Consider the following 11,278-nt stretch of genomic DNA (forward strand, 5'->3'; position numbering starts at 1 on the left):
TATCCCATGCTCTTGGATTGGAAGAATTAATATTGTTAAAATGGCCATACTGGGGAGATGTTCAAGATAGTGGAGGAGCAAGACGTGGAGATCACCTTCCTCCCCACAAATACATCAGAAATAAATCTACATGTGGAACAACTCCTACAGAACACCTACTGAACGCTGGCAGGAGACCTCAGACTTCCCAAAAGGCAAGAAACTCTCCACATACCCAGGTAGGGCAAAATAAAAAAAAAAAAAAACAGAGACAAAAGAATAGGGATGGGACCTGCACCTCTGGGAGGGAGCTGTGAAGGAGGAAAAGTTTCCACACACTAGGAAGCCCCTTCACTGGCGGGGACAGGGGGTGGCGGGGCAAGGGGGGAGGCTTCGGAGCCATGGAGGAGAGTGCAGCAACAGGGGTGCAGAGGGCAAAGTGGAGAGATTCCCGCAAAGAGGATCAGTGCCGACCAGCACTCACCAGCCTGAGAGGCTTGTCTGCTCACCCGCCAGGGTGGGCAGGGGCTGGGAGCTGAGGCTTGGGCTTCGGAGGTCAGATCCCAGGGAGAGGACTGGGGTTGGCTGCATGAACACAGCCTGAAGGGAGCTAGTGCACCACAGCTAGCCAGGAGGGAGTCTGGGAAAAAGTCTGGAACTGCCTAAGAGGCAAGAGACCATTGTTTCGGGGTGCACGAGGAGAGGGGATTCAGAACACCGCCTAAACGAGCTCCAGAGACGGGTGCGAGCCTCGGCTGTCAGCGCAGACACCAGAGATGGGCATGAGACGCTAAGGCTGCTGCTGCAGCCACCAAGAAGCCTGTGTGCAAGCACAGGTCACTACCCACACCTCCCCTCCCGGGAGCCTTTGCAGCCCGCCACTGTCAGGGTCCCGTGATCCAGGGACAACTGCCCCGGGAGAACACACGGCGCCTCACGTTGGTGCAACGTCATGCTGGCCTCTGCCGCCGCAGGCTTGCCCTGCACTCTGTACTCCTCCCTCCCCCCGGCCTGAGTGAGCCAGAGCCCCCGAATCAGCTGCTCCTTTAACCCCGTCCTGTCTGAGCAGGAGCAGACACCCTCAGGCGACCTACACACAGAGGTGGGGCCAGATCCAAAGCTGAACCCCAGGAGCTGTGCAAACAAAGAAGAGAAAGGGAAATCTCTCCCAGCAGCCTCAGGAGCAGCAGATTAAATATCCACAATTAACTCAATGTACCCTGCATCTGTGGAATACCTGAATAGACAACGAATCATCCCCAAACTGAGGCTTTGGACTTCGGGAACAACTGTAGACTTGGGGTTTGCTGTATGCAACTGACTGGTTTCTGGTTTTATGTTTATCTTAGTTTAGCATTTAGTGTTTATTATCATTGGTAGATTTGTTTATTGATTTGGTTGCTCTCTTCCTTTTATATATATATATATATTTTTTTTCCTTTTTCTCTTTTTCTGACTGTGTATGTGTATGCTTCTTTGTGTGATTTTGTCTGTATAGCTTTGCTTTTACAATTTTGTCCTAGAGTTCTGTCTGTCCTTTTTTTTTTTTTTTTTTTTAGTATAGTTTTTAGTGCTTGTTATCATTGGTGGATTTGTTTTTTGGTCTGGTTGCTCTCTTCTTCCTTTCTTTTCTCTTTTTTTAAAATTACTTTTTAATTTTTTTATTTTTAATAGCTTTTTATTTTTAATAACTTTATTTCTTTTTCTTTCTTCCTTCCTTTCTTCCTTTCCTTCTTCCTTTCCTTCTTCCTTTCCTTCTTCCTTTCCTTCTTTTCTTTCTTTCTCCCTTTTCTTCTAAGCCGTGTGGCTGACAGTGTCTTGGTGCTCCGGCCGGGTGTCAGGCCTGTGCCTGAGGTGGGAGAGCCAAGTTCAGGACATCGGTCCACCAGAGACCTCCCAGCGCCACATAATATCAAACAGCAAAAGCTCTCCCAGAGATCTCCATCTCAACGCTAAGACCCAGCTCCATTCAACAACCAGCAAGCTACAGTGCTGGACACCCTATGCCAAACAACTAGCAAGACAGGAACACAACCCCACCCATTAGCAGAGAGGCTGCCTAAAATCATAATAAGGTCACAGACACCCCAAAACATACCACCAGACGTGGTCCTGCCCACAAGAAAAACAAGATCCAGCCTGATCCACCAAAACACAGGCACTAGTCCCCTCCACCAGGAAGCCTCCACAACCCACTGAACAAGTTTAGCCACTGGGGGCAGACACCAAAAACAATGGGAACTATGAACCTGCAGACTGTGAAACCCCAAACTCAGTAAGTCAAGCAAAATGAGAAGACAGAGAAACACACAGCAGATGAAGGAGCAAGGTAAAAACCCATCAGACCAAACAAATGAAGAGGAAATAGGCAGTCTACCTGAAAAAGAATTCAGAGTAATGATAGTAAAGATGATTCAAAATCTTGGAAATAGAATGGAGAAAATACAAGAAACATTTAACAAGGACCTAGAAGAACTAAAGAGCAAACAAACAATGGTGAACAACACAATAAATGAAATTTAAAATTCTCTAGAAGGAATCAATAGCACAATAACTGATGCAGAAGAATGGATAAGTGACCTGGAAGATAAAATACTGGAAATAACTACCACAGAGCAGAATAAAGAAGAATGAAAAGAATTGAAGACAGTCTCAGAGACCTCTGGGACAACATTAAACACACCAACATTCGAATTATAAGGGTCCCAGAAGAAGAAGAGAAAAAGAAAGGGACTGAGAAAATATTTGAAGAGATTATAGTTGAAAACTTCTCTAATATGGGAAAGGAAATAGTCAATGAAGTCCAGGAAGCGCAGAGAGTCCCATACAGGGTAAATCCAAGGAGAAACACACAAAGACACATATAAATCAAACTATCAAAAATTAAATACAAAGAAAAAATATTAAAAGCAGCAAGGGAAAAACAACAAATAACATACAAGGGAATTCCCATAAGGTTAACAGCTGATCTTAACAGCAGAAACTCTGCAAGCCAGAAGAGAGTGACAAGACATATTTAAAGTGATGAAAGGGAAGAACCTACAGCCAAGACGACTCTACCCAGCAAGGATCTCATTCAGATTCAACGGAGAAATTAAAACTTTTACAGACAAGCAAAAGCTAAGAGAATTCAGCACCACCAAACCAGCTTCACAACAAATGCTAAAGGAATTTCTCTAGGCAGTGGACACAAGAGAAGGAAAAGACCTACATAACAAACCCAAAACAATTAAGAAAACGGTAATAGGAACATACATATCAATAATTACCTTAAATGTAAATGGATTAAATGCTCCTACCAAAATACATAGACTGGCTGAATGAATACAAAAATAAGACCTGTATATATGCTGTCTACAAGAGACCCACTTCAGACCTAGGGATACATACAGACTGAAATTGAGGGGATGGAAAAAGATATTCCATGTAAATGGAAATCAAAAGAAAGCTGGAGTACCAATTCTCATATCAGACAAAATAGACTTTAAAATAAAGAGTATTAAAAAAGACAAAGGGGCTTCCCTGGTGGCGCAGTGGTTGAGAATCTGCCTGCCAATGCAGGGGACACGGGTTCCAGCCCTGGTCTGGGAAGATCCCACATGCCGTGGAGCAGCTGGGCCCGTGAGCCACAATTACTGAGCCTGCGCGTCTGGAGCCTGTGCTCCGCAACAAGAGAGGCTGCAATAGTGAGAGGCCCACACACTGCGATGAAAAGTGGCCCCCACTTGCCACAATTAGAGAAAGCCCTCGCACAGAAACAAAGACCCAACACAGCCATAAATAAATAAATAAATATTAAAAAAAAAAAAAAAGACAAAGAAGGACACTACATAATGATCAAGGGATCAATCCAAGAAGAAAATATAACAATTGCAATTATTTATGCACTCAACATAGGAGCACCTCAACACATAAGGCAAATGCTAACAGCCATAAAAGGGGAAATCGACAGTAACACAAACATAGTAGGGCACTTTAACACCCCACTTTCACCAGTGGACAGATCATCCAAAATGAAAATAAATAAGTAAACACAAGCTTTAAATGACACATTAAAGAAGATGGACTTAATTGATATTTATAGGACATTCCAACCAAAAACAACAGAATACACTTTCTTCTCAAGTGCTCATGGAACATTCTCCAGGATAGATCATATCTTGGGTCACAAATCAAGCCTTGGTAAATTTAAGAAAATTGAAATCGTATCAAGTATCTTTTCCATCCACAATGCTATGAGACTAGATATCGATTATAGGAAAAAATCTGTAAAAAATACAAACACATGGATGCTAAACAATACACTACTTAATAACCAAGAGATCACTGAAGAAATCAAAGAGGAAATCAAAAAATACCTAGAAACAAATGACAATGAAAACACTACGACCCAAAACCTATGGGATGCGGAAAAAGCAGTTCTAAGAGGAAAGTTTAAAGCTATACAATCCTACCTCAAGAAACAAGAAACATCTCAAATAAAAAACCTAACCTTACACCTAAAGCAATTAGAGAAAGAAGAACAAAAAATCCCCAAAGTTAGCAGAAGGAAAGAAGTCATAAAGATCAGATCAGAAATAAATGAAAAAGAAATGAAGGAAATGATAGCAAAGATCAATAAAACTAAAAGCTGGTTCTTTGAGAAGATAAACAAGATTGATAAACCATTAGCCAGACTCATCAAGAAAAAAAGGGAGAAGACTCAAATCAATAGAATTAGAAATGAAAAAGGAAAAGTAACAACTGACACTGCAGAAATATGGAGGATCATGAGAGATTACTACAAGCAACTATATGCCAATAAAATGGACAACCTGGAAGAAATGGACAAATTCTTAGAAAAGCACAACCTTCCGAGACTGAACCCGGAAGAAATGGAAAATATAAACAGACCGATCACAAACACTGAATTTGAGACTGTGATTTAAAATCTTCCAACAAACAAAAGCCCAGGACCAGATGGCTTCACAGGTGAATTCTATCAAACATTTAGAGAAGAGCTAACACCTATCCTTCTCAAACTCTTCCAAAATATAGCAGAAGGAGGAACACTCCCAAACTCATTCTACGAGGCCACCATCACCCTGATACCAAAACCAGACAAAGACGTCACAAAGAAAGAAACCTACAGGCCAATATCACTGATGAACATAGATGCAAAAATCCTCAACAAAATACTAGCAAACAGAATCCAACAGCACATTAAAAGGATCATACATCATGATCAAGTGGGGTTTATCCCAGGAATGCAAGGATTCTTTAATATACGCAAATCAATCAATGTGATAAACCATATTAACAAATCGAAGGAGAAAAACCATATGATCATCTCAATAGATGCAGAAAAAGCTTTTGACAAAATTCAACACCCATTTATGATAAAAAACCTTCCAGAAAATAGGCGTAGAGGGAACTTACCTCAACATAATAAAGGCCATATATGACAAACCCACAGCCAACATCGTTCTCAATGGTGAAAAACTGAAAGCATTTCCTCTAAGATCAGGAACAAGGCAAGGTTGTCCACTCTCGCCACTATTATTCAACATAGTTTTGGAAGTTTTAGTCACAGCAATCAGAGAAGAAAAAGAAATAAAAGGAATCCAAATTGGAAAAGAAGAAGTAAATCTGTCACTGTTTGCAGATGACATGATACTATACATAGAGAATCCTAAAGATGCTACCAGAAAACTAGTAGAGCTAATCAATGTATCTGGTAAAGTAGCAGGATACAAAATTAATGCACAGGAATCTCTTGCATTCCTATACACTAATGACGAAAAATCTGAAACAGAAATTAAGGAAACACCCATTTATCACTGCAACAAAAAGAATAAAATACCTAGGAATAAACCTACCTAGGGAGACAAAAGACCTGTATACAGAACACTGTAAGACACTGATGAAAGAAATTGAAGACAATACAAACAGACAGAGAGATATACCATGTTCTTGGATTGGAAGAGTCAACATTGTGAAAATGACTATACTACCCAAAGCAATCTACAGATTCAATGCAATCCCTATCTAACTACCAATGGCATTTTTCACAGAACTAGAACAAAAAATTTCACAGTTTGTATGGGAACACAAAAGACCCTGAATAGCCAAAGCGATCTCGAGAAAGAAAAACAGAGGTGGAAGAGTCAGGCTCCCTGACTTCAGACTATACTACAAAGCTACAGTAATCAAGACAGTATGGTACTGGCACAAAAACAGAAATATAGATCAATGGAACAGGATTGAAAGCCCAGAGATAAACCCATGCACATATGGTCACCTTATTTTTGATAAAGGAGGCAAGAATATACAATGGAGAAAAGACAGCTTCTTCAATAAGTGGTGCTGGGAAAACTGGACAGCTACATGTAAAGAATGAAATTAGAACACTCCCTAACACAATACACAAAAATAAACTCAAAATGGTGAAGGACCTAAATGTAAGGTCAGACACTATAAAACTCTTAGAGGAAAACATAGGCAGAACACTCTATGACATAAATCACAGCAAGATCCTTTTCAACCCACCTCCTAGAAAAATGGAAATAAAAACAAAAATAAACAAATGGGACCTAATGAAACTTAAAAGCTTTTGCACAGCAAAGGAAAACATAAACAAGATGAAAAGACAACCCTCAGAACGGGAGAAAATATTTGCAAATGAAGCAACTGACAAAGGATTAATCTCCAAATTTACAAGCAGCTCATGCAGCTCAATATCAATAAAACAAAGAACCCAATTCAAAAATGGGCAGAAGACCTAAATAGACATTTCTCCAAAGAAGATATACAGATTACCAACAAACACATAAAAGGACGCTCAACATCACTAATCATTAGAGAAATACAAATCAAAACTACAGTGAGGTATCACCTCACATCGGTCAGAATGGCCAGCATCAAAAAATCTACAAACAATAAATGCTGGAGAGGGTATGGAGAAAAGGGAACCCTCTTGCACTGTTGGTGGGAATGTAAACTGATACAGTCACTATGGAGAACAGTATGGAGGTTCCTTAAAAAACTAAAAATAGAACTACCATATGACCCAGCAATCCCACTACTGGGCATATACCCTGAGAAAACCATAATTCAAAAAGCGTCATGTACCACAATGTTCATTGCAGCTCTATTTACAATAGTCAGGACATGGCAGCAACCTAAGTGTCCATCGACAGATGAATGGATAAAGAAGTTGTGGCACATATATACAATGGAATATTACTCAGCCATAAAAAGAAACAAAATTGTGTTATTTGTAGTGAGGTGGATGGACCTAGAGACTGTCATACAGAGTGAAGTAAGTCAGAAAGAGAAAAATAAATACCGTATGCTAACACATATATATGGAATCTAAAAAAAAAAAAAAGTTCTGAAGAACCTAGGGGCAGGACAGGAATAAAGACGCAGACGTAGAGAATGGACTTGAGGACACAGGGAGGGGGAAGGGTAAGCTGGGACAAAGTGAGAGAGTGGCATGGATTTATATATACTACCAAATGTAAAATAGATAGCTAGTGGGAAGCAGCCGCATAGCACAGGTGATCAGCTCGGTGCTTTGTGACTACCTAGAGGGGTGGGATCGGGCGGGTGGGAGGGAGACACAAGAGAGAGGAGATATGGGGATATATGTATATGTATAGCTGATTCACTTTGTTATAAAGCAGAAACTAACACACTATTGTAAAGCAATTATACTCCAATAAAGATGTTAAAAAAAAAAAAAGGCCATACTACCCAAAGCAATCTACAGATTTAATGTGGTCCATATCAAATTACCCATGACGTTTTTCACAGAACTAGAACAAATAATCCTAAAATTTATATGGAACCACAAAAGACCCAGAATTGCCAAAGCAATCCTGAGGAAAAAGAACAAAGCTGGAGGCATAACCCTCCCAGACTTCAGACAATACTGCAAAGCTACAGTAATCAAAACAACATGGTATTGGCACAAAAATAGACATATGGATCAGTGGAACAGAAAAAAGAATCCAGAAGTAAACTCACACACTTCTGGTCAATTAAGCTCTGACAAAGGAGGTAAGAATACATGATGGAGAAAAGACAGTCTCTTCAGCAAGTGGTGCTGGGAAAGCTGGACAGCCACATGTAAATCAGTGAAGTTAGAACACACCCTCACACCATACACAAAAATAAACTCAAAATGACTTAAAGACTTAAAATATAAGACATGACACTATAAAACTCCGAGAAGAGAACACAGGCAAAACATTCTCTGACATAAATTGTAGCAATGTTTTCTTAGTTAAGTCTCCCAAGACAAAAGAAATAAAAGCAAAAATAAACAAATGGTACCTAATCAAACTTATAAGCTTTGGCACAGCAAAGGAAACCAACAACAAAATGAAAAAACAACCTGTGGACTTGGAGAAAATATTTGCAAATGATGTGACCAACAAAGGCTTAATTTCCAAAATATACAAATAGTTCATACAACTCAATATCAAAAAAACCCCAAACAACCCAATCCAAAAATGGGCAGAAGACCTAAATAGATATTTCACCAAAGACATACAGATGGCCAACAGGCACATGAAAAAAATGCTCAACATTGTTAATTTTTAGAGAAATGCAAATCAAAAGTACAGGGAGGAATCAGCTCACACTGGTCAGAATGGCCATCATCAAAAAGTCTTCAAATAGGGACTTCCCTGGTGGCGCAGTGGTTAAGAATCTGCCTGCCAATGCAGGGAACATGGGTTCAATCCCTGGTCCAGGAAGATCCCACATGCTGTGGAGCAACTAAGCCCGTGCACCACAACTACTGAGCCTGCGCTCTAGAGTCCATGAGCCACAACTATTGAGCCTGTGTGCCACAACTACTGAAGCACCTGGAGCCCATGCTCTGCAAGAAGAGAAGCCACTGCAATGAGAAGCACACGCACCACAATGAAGAGTAGCCCTTGCTCGCCGCAACTAGAGAAAACCCACACGCAGCAAAAAAGACCCAACACAGCCAAAAAGAAATAAATAAAATAAATAAATTTATATTTTTAAAAAGTCTACAAATAATAAATGGCGGAGAGGGTGTAGAGAAAAGGGAACCCTTCTACACTGTTGGTGGGAATGTAGTGGTGCAGCCACTATGGAGAACAGTATGGAGGTTCCTTAAAAAACTAAAAATAGAGTTACCATATGATTCAGCAATCTCAGTACTGGGCATATATCTGGAAAAGAGGAAAACTTTAGTTCGAAAAGATACATGAACATCAATGTTCATTACAGCACTATTTACAATAGCCAAGACATGGAAGCAACCTAAATGTCCATCGACAGATGAATGGATAAATAAGATGTGGTATATGTACACAATGGAATATTACTCAGCCATAAAAAAAATATTGCCATTTGCAGCCACATGGACAGACCTAGAGATTATCATACTAAGTGAAGTCAGACAGAGGAAGACAAATATCATATCACTTATTTGTGAAATCTAAAAAAAATGATACAAATGAACTTATTTACAAAACAGAAATAGATTCACAGACATAGTAAACAATCTTATAGTTATCAAAGGGGAAAGAAGGGAGGAGGGATAAATTAGGAGTTTAGGATTAACATACACACACTACTATATATAAAATAGATAAACAACAAGGGCTGACTGTATAGCACAGGGAACTATATTCAATATATTGTAATAACCTAATGAAAAAGAATCTGAAAAAGAACATATATGTATACATTCTTATATATATATACGTATATATTCTTTTTCGGATCAGATTTTACATATATGTATAACTGAATCACTTTACTGTACACCTGAAAGTAACACATTGCAAAGCAACTATATTTCAATTAAAAAATTTTAAAAAGACAATGGGCAAAGCAACTTACGGCTCAAATGTGTGTGATATTAATGATTTTTCAACATGACATTGGACCAAGGGATTTGGACTGAAATCCTTATTATGTAGCAACGAAAAGTTAAACTGAGCCAATCCCTTTGAAGTAGGTGTGACAGAGTTGAGACAGTGTTATCTTCCAAGCAGGGCTCCTGGGCCCAAATCAAGTACACCAAAGACTGTAGTGTCCCTTCCCCAGATCCTAAATGCACACAATATGGCCTGAGAGATTATTGCTGTCCTTGCTGTGGCTCCCGGATGCCACAGTACAGTTGTTATCTAGCCCAACCAGCTGCCTAGCCTTGGGGAGGCCGAGCCACAGTCCTACTTCAGAGGGTCCTCCTACCATTCCAGTTAAGCTACCTCCAATCCTTCTGGTGAAGAAAATGCTCCACCAGCCACAGGACATTGGAGTGTACTTGGTACCTAGAACCACCTCCCATCAATCAGCCACCTCCAACTATCCTGGGGCCATAGACGTGGAGATTCACTTCCATAACAAAAGATGTGAAACTTGCAATGTATTTCCTGCTAAGTGAACGAGTCTTCTGGGTTGTTTTTGTTTTTTTGTTTTTTTTGATCTCGCCCTCTCACTGGAGAGAAAGTGATGAGTGGGAAACAGGTTCCAAAAAGAGTGGCCAACCTCACAAAGGACTCTTAAGCCTTTTGGATGGAAATATCTCAGAAGGGGTATGCCAACTGTCTCCAAATATATGAACTTTCCACATAGAACAAAGATCAGATTTAAATTTCCTGTGATTCTGGAGAGCACAGCAAGAACCAAGCTATGACCTCAGAGCGACAACCTTTGATTCAATGAAAGGAAGAATTGTCCATCAGCCAGAACTTTCTGAAAATGAAATGGGCCACCTAGTCAGGTAGTGAGTCCTCTGTCCCTGGAGATGTTCAAGACTGGCCAAGGTATGGGTCCTATATTCCATTCTACCGTATATGTAACAAGGGATGTTTCATAGGCTTGCTGTTCCTGAGAGAGGTCTGGATGCTGGAGTGGGGGAACAGGGATAATCTAATATGACAACACAATTAAAAGCCATTAGAAGATCAATATGTGGGTATTGAGTACTTACATCCACCACGCTGTGTTATTTTGTACGCATGATGTCATTTAGGCCTCACAGCAATCTTGGGCATGGAATCCTTTAATTACCACCCTATTAGAGACAAGAAGACAGAGACAGAGACATGAAGTAACTTGCCCAAGTTTGCACAGCTAGAGTGAAGATCTGGAACTCAAATTCTAAACTATTACCCATTCTGCTATGGTCCCATCCTCACCTCTGTCCCCCTCCCCCCGCTACCTCCCCAATCCCTTCTATTAGAGCATAATACTTATAAGAGCATAATAAGGAGATGTCCCCCAAGAAAGTTCATCGGAATGGGCCCCAACCCAGAACAGCAAAGCT

Source organism: Balaenoptera borealis (assembly GCF_965194805.1).
Source record: "Balaenoptera borealis genome assembly, chromosome: 11".
NCBI classification, from domain to species: domain Eukaryota; kingdom Metazoa; phylum Chordata; class Mammalia; order Artiodactyla; family Balaenopteridae; genus Balaenoptera; species Balaenoptera borealis.